General features: G+C 38.6%; 1 protein-coding gene and 1 pseudogene across 2 annotated transcripts in view; one reads left to right on the forward strand and one right to left on the reverse strand.

Moving 5' to 3' along the window:
• MIER3 (MIER family member 3) overlaps positions 1-20114 on the forward strand; it is a 188134-nt gene that overhangs the window by 38539 nt on the left and 129481 nt on the right. For both annotated transcript variants that reach the window (XM_039244530.1, XM_039244531.1), the window contains exon 2: positions 320-444. The gene's annotated coding sequence lies outside the window, so the exon portion shown is untranslated. The remainder of the gene's footprint in view (positions 1-319; positions 445-20114) is intronic.
• LOC120239975 lies at positions 3478-3692 on the reverse strand (annotated as a pseudogene).

Here is a 20114-nt window from a genome sequence, read left to right on the forward strand (position 1 = left end):
CTAGCTGTCAGCACAGAGCCCGACACGGGGGTTGAACCCACGAACCGTAAGATCATGACCTGAGCCAAAGCCGGACGCTTAACCAACTGAGTCACTCAGGTACCCCACAACTAAGTAGTTTTTAAACATATATAAATTTGATAATGTCACAATACCCTACCCCCACCATGCTTAAAAACACTGAGTTGTATCCTAGGGCTCTAAATCTAAAGATCAAAGTCCTTAACAGAGTTATAGGAAGCTGCTTTTTCATTGTCATCTCGTACTGCATTTACTAAATTCCACCACACTGACTTTCTCTTAATATTTTCCATTCCAGAAGCCTCCACCCTTTAACTTATTTCTGGAGAAAACTCAAACTGCACAGTAAGGCTCTTGGACCACCTTGCAAGTGACTACAAAAGAGAGAGGGACAAGGCTAATCCAGTGAGCAAGATCCAACTGGTAGGAGGATTCCAGTGTTGCTCTTGTCTCTTCTAGTCACTCATTGTTTCATATATTATGTGCAGTCAAACTGGTATTATGTATTTATTAATAAATTTACATGCAGGTTAGTTACCATATAGTGCAATAATGACTTCAGGAGTAGATTCCAGTGATTCATCCCGTATGTATAACACCCAGTGCTCATCCCAACAAGTTTCCTCCTTAATGCCCCTTACCCATTTAGCCGCCCCCTCCCCCGCCAATCCCTCCAGCAACCCTCAGTTTGTTCTCTGTATTTAAAAGTCTCTTTTGTTTTGTCCCCCTCCTTGTTTTCACATTATTTTTGCTTCCCTTCCCTTATGTTCATCTGTTTTGTATCTTAAATTCCACATATGAATGAAGTCAGATGATATTTGTCTCTAACTAATTTTGCGTAGCGTAATACCCTCTAGTCCCATCCATGTTGTTGCAAATGGCAAGATTTCATTCTTGATTCTTGATTTCATTCTTTGATTGCTGAGTAATACTTCATTGTGTATATATACCACATCTTCTTTACCCATCTTTACCCATTCATCCATCAATGGACATTAGGCTCTTTCCATACTTTGGCTTTTGTTGATAGTGCTGCTAGAAGCATTGGGATACATGTGCCCCTTCGAAACAGCACACCTGTATCCATTGGATAAATACTTAGTAGTGCAATTACTGGGTCAGAGGATAGTTCTATTTTTAACTGTTTGAGGAACATCCATCCTGTTTTCCAGAGTAGCTGCACGAGGTTGCATTCCCACCAGCAGTGCCAAAGAGATCCTCTTTCTCCACATCTTCACTAACATCTGTTGTTGCATGAGTTGTTAATGTTAGCCATTCTCACAGGGGTGAGGTGGTATCTTATTGTGGTTTTGATTTGTATTTCCCTAGTGATGAGTGATATTGAGCTTTTTTTTTTTTTCTTTTTGAAAAACAGGTTTACATTTATTTTTTTTTTCAAATAGTTTATTGTCAAATTAGTTTCCACATAACACCCAGTGCTCATCCCCACAAGTGCCCTCCTCCATGCCCATCCCTCCTCCCCCCCCACATCCATCAGTCCTCAGTTTTTGTCAGCATTCAAGAGTCTCTCATGGTTTGCCTCTCTCCCTTTCCCCCACCATTTCCCCCCTTCTTCTCCCGGTTGGTCCTCTGTTAAGTTCCTCCTAGTCCTCCTATACGTGCACACATATGATATTTGTCCTTCTCTGCCTGACTTATTTCGCTCAGCATAACACCCTCAAGGTCCATCCATGTTGCTACACATGGCCAGATTTCATTGTTTCTCATTGCCATGTAGTATTCCATGGTATAGATAAACCACATCTTCTTGATCCATTCATCTGTTGATGGACACTTAGGCTCTTTCCATGTTTTAGCTATTGTGGACAGTGCTGCTATGAACGATATTGAGCTTTTTATTTCATGTGTTTGTTAGCCATCTGGATGTCTCCTTTGGAGAAGTGTCTACTCATGTCTTTTGCACATTTCTTCACTAGATTATTTGGGTTTTTTTGGGTGTTGTGTTTGATAAGTTCTTTATAGACTTTGGATAGTAGCCTTTTATCTGATATGTCATTTGCAAATATCTTCTCTCATTCTGTTGGTGCCTTTTAGTTTTGCTGATTGTTTCCTTCACTGTGCAGAAGCTTTTTATTTTGATGAGGTCCCAATAGTTCATTTTTGCCTTTGTTTCTCTTGCCTCTGGAGACATGTTGAGTAAGAAGTCGCTGAGGCCACAATTGAAGAGGTTTTTGCCTGCTTTCTCCTCTAGGATTTTGCTGGCTTCCTGTCTTACATTTAGGTCTTTCATCCATTTTGAGTTTACTGTGTATAGTGGAAGAAAGTGGTCCACGTTCATTTTTCTGCATGTCACTGTCTAGTTTTCCCAGCACCATTTGCTGAAGAAACTGTCTTTATTCTGTTAGATATTCTTTCCCGCTTTGTCAAAATTAGGTGGCCATATGTTTGTGGGCCCATTTCTAGCTTCTCTATTTTGTTCCATTGATCTGAATGTCTGTTTGTGTGTCAGTACCGTTCTGTCTTGATGCTTACAGCTTTGTAATACATCTTGAAGTCCAGGATTATGATGCGTCCAGCTTTGGATTTCTTTCTCAGGATTGTTTTGGCTATTTGGGGTCTTTTCTGGTTCCATACCAATTTTAGGATTGTTTGTTTTAGCTCTGTGAAGAGTGCTTGGTGTTACTTTGATAGGGATTGCATTGGATATGTAGATTGCTTTGGGTAGTATAGAAATTTTAACAATATTTGTTCTTCCAATCCAGGAGCATGGAATATTTTTCCATTTTTTGTGTCTTCTTCAATTTCTTCACTTTCTACAGTTTTCTGTGTATAGATTTTTCACCTCTTAGGTTAGATTTGCAATCAAACTGATTAACACAATGGCCTTTTACCCACTGTCTCCACTTCTGTTTGCATCTCTGCCCTTGTTTATAGCCTCACCATCTAACTAAGGGACTCCATTCCATACCCAAACTATCCAATGTGCTATAATAAGCAGGGAAATGGAAATGTGTTCCAGACCATCCTGAACAGTAAGCACCACAGACACCTGGTACAATAGCTAGTGAACTGCAAGAACAATCAGCATGAGTGATGCAAAAGGAAAATATACCATCTCAAGAATGCTCCTGGTGCATGCCAGCATTCTACTCTAGAGTTATGGTGTCACCCTTACTCCTCCTTCCGTCTAAGTATATGAAAGTCAATAGCTAGTTAAGCACAAAACCTGAGTACGAAGAGAACAACAACAATTAAAACTGGTTGCTGTGTGTGTTGGGAGTTGACAGGACATTGGAGGGCTGGTATGGTATAAGGACAAAACTAGGAGGGGTTAAAGATACCTACTGGAGAGAAATTGAAACAGTGGGCCATATGGGAAAAAAACACTGATATGACCCCTTTTGGGCCTTGAAGGAGTTATCAAGGGAGGCAGACATAAAAAGTAACAATAAAACAAAATTAAAAATAAAAATTATAATGGAAATCTGTATAAAGTCCTATGTGAGAAAGCCAACCTCTGCCTGGAGGAATTAGAAAAGGTTTCACTCAATATTTTAAGAGCAGACATTTGTTATGAACTCTTGAAGTAAGATGAGATTTCTTGCATGCCTGGTGGGTAAGGGTCATCTGAGTAGGGGAAAGTTTTCAATTAGCAATAATCATGCTTCAGATAAACCTCATTGACTATAATACTGCCACTGTGCAAAGCTTAAGGGTCATTTGAATAGAAGCAATACATGAGCAAAGATATGGAAGCAAAGGAGGGCAGTATGGGTTAAGTGTTGGGCCAATGATTTAGATAGAGTTGAAAATTAACCATATTTGCAGAAAGTAGGCATAGAGGTTGAATGTGGGGGAGAGGTACAAAACCAGATTGTTCAGCATCTGGGTACAGCAGCAGAACAATTAGGCTAAGAATCTGGGTTTTGGAGAAATACCATCCTGGCTTTGAAACTCAGATGCCATGTAAGGGCTACACTTTGGGAGGCGACTCTCTGTGCAGGAAGCTGTTGGAGGCCTCAAATTCACAAAACAGGTGGTCTTCTCAGGGGCTGACCTCACTGTCTATTACGTGATCTTTTCTGGTCAGTCACTGGTTCAGTGACTCAACAGGGGAATTATCAGCAAGATCAGGTCTGATCTGGTTTCTTTAAGACAAAGTCACTTGACCCTATACTATAGATTAACCCTTTCAAGACCTCACTTTTTTTCCTTTTTTTTTTTTTTAGAGAGAGTGAGAGAGAGCAGGAGAATGCAAGTGAGGGAGGAGCACAGGGAGAAGGAGAGAGAGAGTCTCAAGCATGCTCAGCCCAGAGCCTGATATGGGGCTGGGTCTCATGACTGTGAGATCATGACCAGAGCGAAAATTGAGTTGGACGCTTACCTGACTGAACCACCCAGGCACCCCAAAACTTCACTTTTTAATGTCAGAGATGCAAAAAATTCAGAAAATGGAAGATTGAATTGCAATAGACAGTATTTGTTTCTTCTGTCTTTATGAGAATCCTTCCAAGCTTTACTTTGGTAAACACTTTCTTGACAAATCCCACTGTTCATCTACAGAACATTGGCCCACAAGACCCCCTAACATACTCTTTAGAACAGAAAGGGCCTTCTGGAAAGTCTTTGGCTTTACAGCTTATGCTGATGTCACACTAGACCTGAGATCTTCATTGTATTTACTATGAATGAGACTTCTGAACACATTGCCTGACATGGGCCAGCCAGTGACCAGTTAATGTTCTGTTTCAACAATGTTGTCAAGTGCTTACACACACCTAAGATAACTTCTTTACTTTTTCTTTTATTCTCTTCTTTTTTTTTTTTAATGTTTTCCTGAAAATATGAAAATTGCCAAGATCATGGCCTGTCACCCCTACAGCATGTAAATCTTAAAAACAAAGACATTCAGGGGAGTCTGGGTGGCTCAGTTGGTTAAGTATCGCACTCTTGATTTCCCCTCAGATCATGATCTCAAAGTTTGTGAGTTTGAGCCCTGTGTTGTGCTTTGTGCTGACAGTGTGGAGCCTGCTTGGGATTCTGTCTCCCTCTCTCTGTCCCTCCACTGTTCATGCTCTCTTTTGCTCTCTCTCAAAATAAGTAAATAAACATTAAAAATAAATTAAAAAATAAAACTTAAAAAAAAAAGAACAAAGACATTCAGATACATAAGTACTGAGTGATGATCTAACTTGTGAAATTTAATATTGATAAAATACTATTATCAACACGTAGTCCATATTCAGTTTTCATTGATTGTCCTGATATCATCTTTTTTGGGAACTTTTTCCTCCAATCTGAGATTCTATCATGTCCTGTTACTCTGAAACATTTCCTTAGTCTTTCATTGACAGTAGGTATACTAATAATTTTTATTAATAAAGAAACATCAACACAGAGCCCAAATAATATAAGTAATGAGGCATGTCAGAGAGTGAATTTTAATTCTCATTTTATTTTATAAGAGCGCTTTGCAATAGTCCGTGTGAGAGATGATGCGGAAGTTAAACCAACAAAACAGACATTGTTTTCAAAAGGGGCACAAAGAGGACTCGATTTTGTGTGGGAGGTAGGTGAGGAGGAAGGGTCCGTGATCACTCCAAGGTAACTAACATGGTAGTCAGCACAGAAAGAGTGCCGAGCATTGCTGAGAGAATACTGTGAGAAACTGCAATGAAGGGGAAGATGATCAATAACTTGGATTTGCTGAGGGTAAGTTGCCTCTGGAGTGACCAGGAGAGTTATTTAGTAGTAAGGTATAACCTATCCCAGTGTGCCTGGGCCCTGCCCAGTTAGAGCCCTAAAAGTCTGCTTCCTGGAAATCTCATTCATAGGCAAAATGGGACAGTTCTTTGCCCTTTAATAGGTAGGCCATTAGTAACATAAGCTTGAAGCCCAGAGAGTAAAAGCGATCATTTGAAACTTTGGGAGGGATTGAGACAACTCAAGAAGAAAAACCAGATGAGAAGGCCTCAGAGGCTCTGCTGGAAGCTAAGACCCAGAGCATTTCTCTTTCTGGGCCAGCAATTTCCCTAGCTCAGCAATCATAAAATAAGCATTGATTAACTTACTGTGTATTTCAAATTACTTTTTGCACTACTGTGAGTTGTTCATATACTTGCTGTCTTAGGAAGATAAATGAAATCAAATTTATTATCCATCGAGGTCGTCATTATCGCCCCTTCAGTCTGTGACTTCTTTACTAGACTCATTATTAATTTGGGAGATTTAACTTCTTTTTAGTGTTACTCATTTTTCATTCAGTTCTTTACAACCACTTTCCATAGTGGCTTGTGATCATTACTTTTCAGTTTTCGGTTTCTCAATAGCCTTTTCTACAATATGGTCCATTTTCGGCATCATGAAGTTCACTGGAGTGGAACATTGGTTAAATAAAATAAGTTTAAAGTTTGTTAAGCTCTGTATCTATAAAAATTATAGAAACTATGCTCTTCTCTATTATTATTCAAAAGTAATGGGTATACTTGGACTTTACTTGATGTACAGATTTACTGTATTAATATATTAATGTATTAAACACAGTTTTGTTATCTAATTGTTATTTGGTCCTCATTTGGTCACAAATGTTTTATTTCATTTTTTTTAAAATATTTTTTATTTATTTCTAGGAGAGAGAGAGAGAGAGACAGCATGAGCAGGGGAGGGTCAGAGAGAGAGGGAGTCACAGACTGAAACAGGCTCCAGGCTCTGAGCTAGCTGTCAGCACAGAGCCCGACGTGGGGCTCCAACCCACAAACCGTGAGATCATGACCTGAGTTGAAGTCAGACACTTAACTGACTGAGCCACCCAGGCGCCCCTGGTCACAAATGTTTTAATTCAGTAAGTCAGATATAAGTAATTAGTTTGGTTCAAGGTCTTAATAACAGATCTAACAGGGTCTGAGAGGTCATCTATCCAAGGCTTTTCCTGTCTTTGCTTTCATACTTAGCCTTCTTGAAGATAGCACATGTTAAACTTGACACAATTATAAAATACTGTAAAGTTTTATGCTTCTGTGGCAGTTTCTCATACTGATCTTATTCGATTCCTACAGCTGTTAAGTGAATAAGTCAAGTATTGCTATCATTGTTATTTCAAAAATGAGGCACCTGAGGCATATAAGTGACTTGACCAATGTCATAAGATGAAACAATGGAGATAACAGTGGAAGGAGACATAATTTATAACCCTAAACTGATAGTCTTCTGATAGCATCAGGTGGCCAGCCCCCACTCTGTATTCATATAATATCACCAAAGTTGTAAAGCACACCTGAACTGTGAACAGATGACCTTGCCACCACATTGCTCTTATTCTTTACTATAATTTTATGGAAATCCAGCTCATATTTAAAAACCTAGAACCCACAGGATAGAAATTGACTTATGAGATGTGGAAGATAAAGAGAAGCACCTGAGAAAATGATTTTATTTTGCTCCCCCCGCACCCTGCCACACTCCACACCAATCACCTGCATGTTCAAGTCCTTCAAGTGTCTCAGTGGATTCTCTATACGACTGTGGCATATTGTGTTTTCTACAAATGGCCACAACAATATCTCTCATCCTACCCACTCATCTTACAATGTGCTTTGAGAGTTCTTCCATGGAGAAGTGGTATTTAGGGTCCTTCTCCTTGAACCCGGGTGACTGGTGATGCTATGTGACAGCTGAGGCTATAACATAAAAGGTGACACAAGTCAGCCTGGTTCTCTTGGGATGTTTGTTCTTGGAACTCAGCTGTCATGTGATAAGGGTTCCCTGGCAACCATATGGAGAGTTCATGTGAAGGCGTTTCAGTTGATAACTCCAGCTAAGTTCCCAGTCAGTAGTCAGCATCACTGACCAGACACACAGTAAGTGAGCCTTTAGATGATTTCAGTTCCAAGTCAAGAGTGCCTCTCCTAACACGACCATCCCCAATTCTAGGCAAACCAAAACAGTTGGTCACCCTACTTTAGGTGATGAGCCACATCTCCTCCCTCCTCAGAACAACTTCTGTGGATTTAGGATCCTCCACTATTACATGGCCCAAAGCTCCAGGCAAAATATCTCCTTCAAAGTGAGACAATTCAAGCACAAGCCAAACTCAGAGGTAATATTTCAGGGGACTAAAACATCCTCCTCAGATTAGCAGTCTGGCACTTAACTGCCATAGTAGGAAGTTTACTCCATAGTTGAGTTGAAAGGCCTGGGAATGCTAATAACTAAACTGTTGCCAGTCTTTTTATGCACCATGATGAGGAACTGAAACATATGGCCTCTACTGGTACACCTAACCTCTAGAATTTATATGTTAATGTAAATGAGTTGATCATTTTGTCTCCTGAAGCTGAGTTCCCCTATAGGATCTGGGAGGGAGAATGTGAGAATTATAAAGATGATTTAGTAAGTTACTACTTAGAAACTTTACTGTTTTTACATTTAGACACAAAATTTATCTAGAATTAATTTTTGTGTATTGTATGAGTTAGGGGTCACGTTTTGTTTCTCCTCTAAGGATATCCAACACTGGAGAAACCATCTTTTCTCCACTTCTCTGCATTGCTACCTTTAAGGTAAAGCAAGTCTCAAAATGCATATGGGTCTTTTCTGTACTCTGTAATTTTCTATTCTTGCACTCACACCTAACTCTCTTTGTTACTATAATAATTATTCATTTCAGTATAGCATATACTCCTACGTTATATGCTTCTTCAATGTTTTTTAATTATTCTTAACTGTTTGCATTTCATATAAATTTTACTATCACCTTTTCAACTCAAAAAATTTCTCTTGACGTTTTAATAAGATCACATTGAACTGGAAGTCAATTTAGAAAGAAGTGACATTGTTTCAACACTGAGTCTTCTAATCTAAGAACATGTATCTGTATATTTCAGGTATTAAAAATTTATCTCATTAACATATTTTTGCTGGATTTACTACCATATATTTGATATTTTTGAAAGTATTAAAAATTGTGTCTTTTTAAAAACTTATTTTCTATTTGTTGCTGGGTATAGAAATAGAATTCAGTTTTGTATGTTGTCTTTGCACCCATCAATTTTAATGAACATATTAAATATAATAATCTTAGACTATTTTGAATATTTATGTTTAAAATCATATTTCTTGAAGTTAATGACACATTATTTCACTTCTGATCCTTATACCTTTTATTTTTTTCTTGCTTCATTGCACTGGCTTGTAGAATATTGAATGGAAAGCAGACATCATTTTCTCATTCTTATTTTAGAGGGAAAATAGTCACCATTTTATTATTAAGTATATTACTTCTGTACATTTTTTATATATACCATTTATCATATTATGTAAGTTCTCTATTATCTCTAATTTTCTGAAACATTTATCATAGATATGTAATATACGGCTTTGACATTAGAGGCTCTACCCACTACCACTTATTGTAAATTATTTAATAATTATATTTAGTTTTTACTGAAAAAAATTTTTAAGTTTGTCTTTATTTATTTTGAGAGAGAGAGAGAGCAAGCAGGGGAGGGGCAGAGAGAGAGGGAGAGAGAGAATCCCAAGCAGGCTCCACACTGTTAGCATAGAGCCTGACATGAGGCTTGAACTTACAGTCTGCGAGATCATGACCTGAGCCAAAGTCAAGAGTCAGACCCTCAACCACCTGAGCCACCCAGCTGCCCTACTTTTTACTGAAATTTTACACAGAACTTCAGTATATAGAGGATAGAAGTTGAACTTGCCTGCTTCAAGCTGAGGTGAGAGTTTGGGAGCACTACTCATACAGATACTCTGTTTTGTTTGTTTGTTTTTTGCCACTAAGCAGTAACCTCAGCTGTAGTACTGCACCAAACCAACTTGCTTTCTTCAAACTATTTCCTTGCTCTCTGAAGCTCTCACATATATAATTCAATAAAAATTAAATAATGAATTGCTAACATCTATTGAACATTTACCTTTTCCCAGGTATGTTTGTTGTTAAGTGAATTATCTTGTTTAATCATCATAATCATCCCAGGAAGAAGAGAAGACTGAGGCTTGGAAAGTTTAAATAACTTAGCCCAAGAACACATAGCTGGCAGGTGGTCAATTTTATTCCATTATCTACTACTCTTAGTGGATAAACTAATCTGTTTTCCAGTGAGGACACCTTTTATTTCTAACCAATGTAGCTAGCTATGTTTGAAAACACCTCATGCTTCAAGTTCTAGGAGCCTCTGTTACATGTTTCCTTTTACCCTCATAGCAGCACAGCTGGCTAAATACGTGATGAAAGACACATAATGGGAGGTGACAATAAGAAGTGCTGTTTGCTATTTGAAAATTTGTATCCAGGGTAACACATTCCTTCTGAAAATGTATTATCAAGACTAAACATATTAATTATGCAGATGTCATCTCAGATGTAGTACTTGTCAAAAACAGAGAGCTGTTTTCCCAAAACACCTCACTCCTAATGTGCCTAATATCAGAAGCTGTTCATGTTCACTCTAGTTTACTGCTGTGCTTCACTTTGGAACTTCTCTATTAAATATACATTATCTTAGGTGAGTTGGTGAGTTATTCATTGTCTTAAGATATCTGAGGACTCAGATACTAATTTATTTTATGTTCCAATATGTTGCAGTATAGATAACATTGAACCTGGTCTTTCCTTTCATTAATTTTTTTTTTATTTTTTAAGTTTATTTATTTATTTTGAGAGCAAGAGAGCACAAGTGGGGGAGTAACAGAGACAGAGGGAGAGAGAATCCCAAGCAGGCTCCACACTGTCAGTGCAGAGCCTGATGTGGGGCTTTTACTCATGAACCATGAGATCATGACCTGAGCCCAAATCAAGAGTCGGATGCTTAACTGATTGAGCCACCGAGGCGTCCTTCATTAATTTTTTTAAAAAGTAATCTCTACACCCAGTATGGGGCTAGAACTTACAATCTCTAGGTCAAGAGTCACATTCTCTACCCACAGCCAGCCAGGAGTTCCATTAGTATTTTTTTCTTGTGGGATTTATGAAGGATTACTTCCTCTCTCCCTCTCTCTTTGTGAATGTCTCTCTCTTTCTCTCATTCTCCCTCTCTCAAAACATTAATTATTGCAATTTCTTAACAAAGAATTATTCTTCGATTTAACACACAGTAGCTTGGAGCTATTTATTTATATCCATGACCAACATTTCTCACAAAGGAAGGCAGACAGCTCTCCCTTCTGAAATTCAGGTATGTTGATGGAAGCTCCAAAGAAATTCCATATGAACTTATCTAGGGCATAACCTGTCTTAACTTGTCTGTCATCCTGTCTCATTTCCTCCCCTCTTGGGGCAGACCTGAGCATTCCTAGTCTTCCTAACCTCTTCTCTTGCTCCTCTCTTTCCTGTACTATGAGAAAGATTCTCTTAGTTTATCCTGCTCTTTCCATTCCTGTTGCAGATCAAGGCCAAGAGAAATCAAGTCCAGAAAAAACATATCATTTATCCCTTGGTAGGACTAATCAGGTTAGAAGTGTATACAGAAACATTGAACGCAAATATTTCTTTCTTTTCCTTTTCTTTTTTCCTTTTTTAAGAGAGAGAGAGAGGTGGGGAGAAAGAGACAGCATGAGCACAAGAGAGAATCCCCAGCATGCTCCATGCTTGGCATGAAACCTAACCAGGGGCACTATCTGAGCCGAAATCAAGAGTGTGATGCTTAACCTACTGAGCCACCCAGGCACTCCTGGGTGCAAATATTTCTAATCCAACCCTGTATTAGCCTTTAAAATTAGATTCCTTACAGACCATTGGCCATCCAGATCTTTATCTTAGCTTTAGAAGTGACTGTATCTTTATTACTTAGATTCCTAAATTGTTGTGAATCTAATTCTTTTAATGTCTTCTAGGAAAGCAAGTTATTGCTTTCATCAACAACTCATGTCAAAGTTTAATGGTTTTTAATGGCTCTTCTACTTCAGTCAGAGATAATTATTTTCATGAAACACTTGGATCTGCATTCCAATTTATGCATACGTAAGAGTCTCTGTCATAGGCTGTCTGTCTTGGCTACACCCTGGGGATTTTTTTTAATATCGTGCAAATGCCTTGGATGCTACCAAATAAGAACTCTAGGAAAAACAAGGCAGATAACAAATATGTAAAGACTGAGGGGAGTTCCAAATGAAAATCAACCATGAAGCTAAGTTTCTGAGAATGGGGTGGGTGATGTATGAAGATAATGAACTACTTAACAAGAGGACAAAATGGGGAAACCATAGGGCCAGAGAGAGAAGAAGAAAAATTTCTTGTCTACTCTCTTAGGATCTCTGGCTGGGCCTGAGAATTAAACTGACATAAAGCAAATTAACAGGAGAAACACATACAAGTGTCATTAGAAGTTTACATGTGCATGGAAATCTTCACAAGAAAATGATGCAGAGTAGTACCCAGGGCAAAAAGTTTATATACCTTTTAGCTAAAGAAATAATACATTTGGAAAACATGATAAGATGGGCAACAGGGGTTTGAGCTAGAGACAATAAATTATGGGGAAGTGACCAGAAGATATATGAGGAAATGACTAATGGAAAATAAAGGTAAGATTTTAGTAAGATTACAGTAAGATTTTAGTAATTTTAGTAAGTAAAGATTTTAGTAAGTTTATCTGTACGGATCCATTTCAGTGTCAATTCCCAATTTCTGGTAATAAGGGTGTTCTTTTCTTCCTGGTACAGGGAGGGTACGTTTCTCATGGGAAATTTTATAGGCTATTTTTAAGGAGGAAAGGGGAGGTCAGAGTGCCATTCCTGCACCTGCTGCTTCTCAAGTGCCTTCAACTCAAAACAGTCAATATGCCAAAGTAGCATATTTGGGGGTGGCATGTCCTAAATTCCTTCAGGAGATGTCTGTGTGGAAGTCAGAGGGTATTCTGAATATTTATGTCTATGTACCAAATCACTCCCAAACTTAGTGGCTTTTTACAATAATAGTCATTTATTACTTCTCCCAGTTTCTGTGGGGCAGAAATCTGAAATGATTTGACTGAGGTGTTCTGGCTTGGGTCTGTCATGAGGTCACAGTCAACTGATGTCTGGAACTGGTGTCATCTGGAAGACTCTTCACTCACATGCCTGACACTGGGTTGGGAAAGACTCTGAGTCTGGAACAGCTGAACTCCTTGGACATCTTTGTCTCAGTATGGTCTCTGCTTCGTCTCTCCAGGCAGCTTCAGGGTATGAGAATTCTTATGTGGTGGTTAAGGGCTCTAGACCATGCGTCCTGAGAGAGAGAACCAGGAAGAATCTGTATCACCTCTTCTAATCTGCCTCAGAAGTCACACAGCATCCCTGCCAACAAGCATATCCTATTACACACATTCTATTTGTTAAGAGTCATGAGGCCAGGCTATATTTAAGCAAAGGGGAATTAGACTCCATCTTTGATGAAAGGATTATCAAAGAATTGGTAGACATGTTTTAAAGTGATCAGAGAAGCCTGGGCTAGAAATATAAACTCAGGAGTCATCAGCATATAAATCATTGAAGAAGTGTGAATAATTGAAGACAGGGGTATGATGAAATGAGAGGAAGAGAGAGAGAGAGAGGGAGAGAGAGAGAGAGAAAGACAGAGAACAGAATGAGAAGGATGGGAAACCAGGTCTGAATCTTTAAAAATGTCCAATATGTAGAGATGATTTGGCAGAAAAGAATGAGAAGCCCTGATCAGAGAGACTAGACAACCAGTGGGATATGTAATGTCACACTAGCAGGGACAACAGAATGGCTTCAAAGAGGATCTACAACGGATGCTACTAAGAAGTCAAATAAGATGAAGACTGACAGACAATATACATCTGATTTAGTAATATGGACTCACTGGGAACCAACTGCACATTTAAATGCTCATGAGAGGGATCTGGTAGACAATGTGGAGTTGAAGATGGGGAGACAGAGTTCTGTCTGGAAGCTCAAAGGTAAACAAATTGTCCACTTAATACCTCAATTGTTCTATCTAGGTCTCTAATACGGGAGCACCTGAAGTCGGGCAGAAGGTATTGATGTGGGGTGCCAAGTTCAAGAAAAGCAGAGAACAAAAGAACTTCATGGTTCTGTCTCCTTTAAATTTTCTGAAAATGGGATCTGGTGATTAACAAGATTTACCCTGGATTTATTTTCCAAAGCAACGTCATGAGTGGTAGTGTGCATTCTTCTATTAGGTGGCACAGAAAGTCTTGTTGTTCTTTGTGATGTTAGCCGCCATCGATGATCACTGACTGGATCTGTTGATTCACTAGGTATTGCAAAATGGTAATATTTGAATTCAATATCATTCCTTCTTTCTATCTGTAATCCTATAAAGAGAAACTTATTCATTATTTGGTTATTCTGCAGTACAGTGTGTATAGGAAACACAGGAGTAATGATTAATTCTTTGCTCTCTTTTTATCAGTTTTAAACTTAACGCAGTAGTTCACTAGCATCCTCCAAAAGTGGCCATTACAGGACAGTGGTATGTATGCTGTGCTGCACAGAATCTTTCAGGGGCTGCAGGACAAGACAGGATAGGAGTTGGGCAAGTTCTGTGTCCCCATCCCAATTCACTCAGTGCAGCTTTTATGTTTTCCATATTGAGAATCAGTGATCTTTTCCTGGAAGAAAAAGGCTTGCATGGCTTAAAGAAAAATGATTGAAAATAATTGATCTGTAAGATAAATTTTATACCTAGAACATTATAGGCTCAATAAATGTTGAATGATGAATGATGAACAAATGAATGAATTAAAAAAAAACAATGAATGATTAGATTTTCAGAAATGAGGGTTATAAGAGAGTATTGAGTTCTTTCCCGCCATGGCCTCTCTTCACAGAAAGATAGGCTGAAGGGGAAGGTTATATGAATAACTTTTTTATTATATGAATTTTATTATTATATGAATAATTTTTTTTCCTATTTTACAATAATCCAATGAGGAACAGACGGCAAGCGTTTGAGAGAACAGGGAGAGAGAGGATAGAGAGACAAGAGGGGCACCTGGCCTTAAGCATTTGACTTCCACTCAAGGCATGATTTCACTGTTCATCAGCTTGAGCTCCCTTTTAGGTCATCTTGAGCCCCACATTCAGTGAGCACAAGCCCTGCTTTGGGTGAGCCCTGCTTCTCTTTCTCTCTCTCCCTCTCTATTTCTCTCTCTGCCCTTGCTGGAATTCTCTCTGGCCATCATTCCCCACTCTCCTGCACCCACTCTCCACTCTCCCTCAGAAAGAAAGAAAGAAAGAAAGAAAGAAAGAAAGAAAGAAAGAAAGAAAGAAAGAAAGGAAGGAAGGAAGGAAGGAAGGAAGGAAGGAAGGAAGGAAGGAAGGAAGGAAGGAAGGAAGGAAGAAAAGAAAGAAAGAAAGAAAGAAAGAAAGAAAGAAAGAAAGAAAGAAAGAAAGAAAGAAAGAAAGAGAAAGAAAGAAAGAATCAAAGAAAGAAAGAAAGAATCGAAGAAAGAAAGAATCGAAGAAAGGAAAAGAATGAAGAGAGCTGAGAAGAGGGAGGGAATAAATGAAGAAAAGGGTAGTCTTTTTATCTACTAGTCATCCTCTTTCATTTCACTGAGTTAGTTCCCCAAAAACAATCTGAAGACCAGGCAGACACGAGAAACTCCCATTTCCTAGTCTCATCACAGCTCAGTCCCTCCACATTTGAGTTATTCTGTTCTTGATGCCCCTTGGAAACTTGGGTTGGTGTTAGTCTGGAGAATCTCACCACTTCTGGCAGGTCCTTACAACTCCCTTAAACACAAGCTACAAGTGCTTCCCCATAACTGGAGCAGAGGGGAACCACAGGGACCAAGGGACTCCAGGAACTGTTCCCATCATTGATGTCCTACTTGTTGGTGTCCTTCAACCACAATTAGCTTATAAGTTCTTCTCTTTCAGGCAACCCAGCTAGCCTGCTACATACTGTTTTTTAAAGCTTTTATTTTAATTCTAGTTAGTTAACATACAGTGTAATATTACTTTCAGGTGCACAATATAGTAATTCAACAATTTTATACGTCACCCAGTGCCCACCACAAGTGCACTTCTTAATCCCCATCACCTATTTTGCCCATTCCCCGCCCCTGCCCTCTGGTAACCATTAGCTTGTTCTTCATAATTAAGGGCCTGTTTCTTGATTTGTGTCACTCGCTCTCTTTTTTTTTTTTTCTCTTTGCTTGTTTGTTTTGTTACTTAAGAAAGTTTTTTTTAAGTTTATTTATTTTCAGAGAGAGAGAGAGAGAGAGACAGAACAAACATCAGAGTGGCAGAGAGAGAGGGAGAGAGAGTCTCAAGCAGGCTCTGCACTGTCAGCACAGAGTCTGATGCTGGGCTCGAATACACGAACTGCAAGATCATGGCCTGAGCTGAAACCAAGAGTCGCTTAACTGACTGAACCACCCAGGTGTCCCTGTTTGTTTTGTTCTTAAATTCCACGTATGAATGAAATCATATGGTATTGGCTTTCTCTGACTTGTTTTGCTTAGTATAATACTCTCTAACTCCATCCATATTGTTACACACGGAAAGATTTCATTCTTTTATGACTGAATAATATTCCATTGTATATATACACCACATCTTCTTTATCCGTTGATCAACACTTGGCCTGCTTCCATATTTTGCTATTGTAAATAATGCTATAAAGTTAGGGGTGCATGTATCCCTTTGATTGTCTTTTTATTCTTTGGATAAATACCCAGTAGTGCAGTTGCTGGATCGTAGGGTAGTTCTATTTTTAACCTTTTGAGGAAACTCCATACTGTTATCCAGAGTGGCTGCACCAGTTTGCAATCCCAGCAATAGTGCAAGAGGATTCCTTTTTTAGAGAAAAAATTCTCACCAACACTTGTTGTTTCTTGTGATGTTGAGTTTAGTCATTCTGACAAGTGTGAGATCCTGCTACATACTTATATAATTCTTGATGTTTTGTTAACCAAAAAGGAAAATATTGAAAAATCCTGGGATCCTTTCATTCCAAAAATTAACCAAAAGGAATATGATCTTCCTAAATAACATGTCTCTGTCCTCATTTTATTGAAGGTGGCTATGTAATTTAAATTCTATTGTAATGAGAGCAGTGACTTACCTAAAGATAACCAATACTATCTACATACTTTAACTTTCTATTTTCTTTAAAGCTATTTTTTCTGGTTCTTTCACTTGCAGGTATACAGTTTCCAACTTCAATAGAAGCTTTTCTTCTCTTCAGAAAAAGAACTACATAATTTTCCTTAAAGTTAATATTAATATGGAATTTAAACTCATTCATATGATAATTCTATCATTCAAGTTTATGACTATAATCAAAAATCTTACATTATTTTATGTAAGGATAATCAAAATGAATAGGGCTACAGTCAGATCAAAGTGGGTTTTCATCACATGCAACACCAAAACCAAACAGGGTAATTTAATATTGCCTAATGTAATATTCAGTATTCATGGAGTACTTCTCTCAGTTTCCTTAGATGAAGATATCTTTAAAGGAGAAACATGAATGAACCACCACAGATGCTATTGCATATCAATTTTGACATCTGAAAATTCTTACCATATGTGAACTGCCTTTCAAAGATATTCATTCATTCACTCATTCATTCATTCATTCATTCATTCAGTAATCAATTGTAGAGTGCCCATTAGGCACTGTGTTAGGCTCTGAGAATACTACAAATAAAAACAAAACAAGAGGGACACCTGGGTGGCTCAATTGGTTGAGCAGCCAACTTTGGCTGAGGTCATGATCTCATGGTTTATAAGTTTGAAACCCGCATCGGGCTCTGTGCTGACAGCTCAGAGGCTGGAACTTACTTTGGAATGTGTGTCTCCCTCTCTATCTGCCCCTCCTCCACTCATGCTCTGTCTCTCTCTCTCTTGGAAAATTAAAAAAATTTTAAAAAGAAAACAAAACAAGAAATGATTGGTCCTTTATTGATTATGTGGGTGGCAAAGAAATGGGGAAAGAGACCTATAAAATAATTGATGCAGCAATTAAAATTATGAAATAGTGCAAAACATGCTATGATTGAGGTAAATCTTCGGTAAAGGGAGCATATGGAAATGAGGGGTGAGATTTGGGAAAACTTCCTAGAGCAACTGAATCTGAAAAATAGTCAGAGTCAGGCAAGGGGTGATTGATTGCAAGGACATTCCAGACAGAGGTGGGCAGAAAATGCAATGGTCCTTTTACAGAGGAAGAAGGAACATCCTGTGGTCCCAGCATTGCAAGGCGTTAGTTATGACTGGAGATAAGAATGAGAGGTGAAGAGTGGTAAAAGATCAGGCAACAGAGGTAAATAGATATCATATCATAAAAGGCCTGTAGGCAATTGTAATGAGTTAACTAATAGTTTCCTGAAATTAAGGGAACCTCAGAATGCTAGGTCTTTGCAGATGTTAAGGATCTCAAGATGGAATCATCCTGGATATAGGGTGGGCTCTAAATCCCATGACTGTTGTCATTATAAGAAGAAGGAGGGGGCTCAGAGAGACACACAGAAAAGAAGGCCTTGAGAAGATGGAGGCAAAGTTTGGAGTGATGCAGTTTAAGCCAAGGAATGCCAGGGATTGCCAGGAGTCACCAGATTGTAGAAAAAAGTAAGGAAGTATTCTTCCCTAGAGATTTCAGAGGGAGCATTGTCCTGCTAACGACTTGCTTTTGGACTTCAAGCCTCTAGAACTGTGAAAAATAAATTTCTTTTGTTTTAAGCCACTGAATTGTGGTAATTTATTACAGCAGCCCTGGGAAACTAATATAATCATATTAAGAAGCTTGAATTGACTTATAGATATCTACAAGTCAGATGTCAGTATTAACTTATCCTATGAAAAGATCTAAGTAAAAAAGTGACATTATCAAATTGGTACTTTATTTTTGAAAAAAAAATTTAATGTTTGTTCATTAAAAGAATTTTTTTAATGTTTTTATTTTTATTTCTAAGAGAGAGAAAGAGAGACAGCATGAACAGGGGAGGGTCAGAGAGAGAGGGAGACACAGAATCTGAAGCAGTATGTTTATTCATTTTTGAGAAACAGAGAGACAGATCATGAGCAGGGAAGGTGCAGAGAGAGAGAGGGAGACACAGAATCCAAAGCAGGACCCAGGCTCAGAGCTGTCTGCATTGAGCCCAACATAGGGGCTTGAACCCACAAACCGTGAGATCATGATCTGAGCCAAAGTCAGACACCAAACCAACTGAGCCACCCAGGCACGCACCCCTCAATTCAATACTTTAAAAAGGTTACTCCTGCTGTAGCATAAAGGACTGATGAGAAGAAAGAAAGAGGATGTAGGGACACATTGGAAGGACTTAGAAAAGGGTGGCTTAAATGAGCGAGGGAAATGAAGAGGTTAGATCTGTGAAATATTAGACAGGTAGAACTGATAGAACTTGATCAGTGTTTTTTTTTTTAATTTTTCACTCTTTTTTAATTAATTAATTAATTGGTTTTAAGTAAGCTCTACACCCAACATAGGGCTTAAACTCCCGACCTTAAGATCATGAGTTGTATACTCTGCTAACTGAGCCAGACAAGCACTCTACTGATAACTCTCTTAGATGTGAAGATTTGTGAAGAGTAAAAAGTCAAGAACTGACACTTGACATATAGTCTAGCTTCCCCACAGCTCCTTCAAACAGAGTATGTTTCTGTCTACAAGTTTAGCTAAGGTAGAGGACATGAGCAGACATGTTTGCACGCCTTGACTCAGCTAACTTGAGGCAGTCTGATTCTGGCTGTGAACCATGCTATTCAGGGAATTCAGAGAAATGCTGCTATGGGCTTGGCCTGGAAGGTAACACTGGGTCAAACTTATAGTGGTGTTAATAAGCCATAGATTAGCAGAAAACTCTAGTTATAGACGGAGGAAATACATAAAAGTCAAGAAAAGCAATTCAGGTGAGCTTAGGACCCAGAGTTTGTTGAGAGATTCTTTTGAGGTCTGGTTGTTTTTACTTTTCTTTTCTTTTCTTTTTAAGTAATCTGTACACTCAACATGGGGCTTGAATTCATGACCCCCTATCAAGAGTTGCATGCTCTACTGACACCAAGCCAGGTGCCCCTGTTTAAATTCCTTATAATTACCTTTTATGGGGCACCTGGCTTGCTCAGTTGTTAGAGCATGTGACTCTTTTCTCAAGGTCATGAGTTGAAGCCCCATGTAGAAC

Source organism: Hyaena hyaena, unplaced genomic scaffold, assembly GCF_003009895.1.
Source record: "Hyaena hyaena isolate Hyena2069 unplaced genomic scaffold, ASM300989v1 scaffold_241, whole genome shotgun sequence".
NCBI lineage: Eukaryota > Metazoa > Chordata > Mammalia > Carnivora > Hyaenidae > Hyaena > Hyaena hyaena.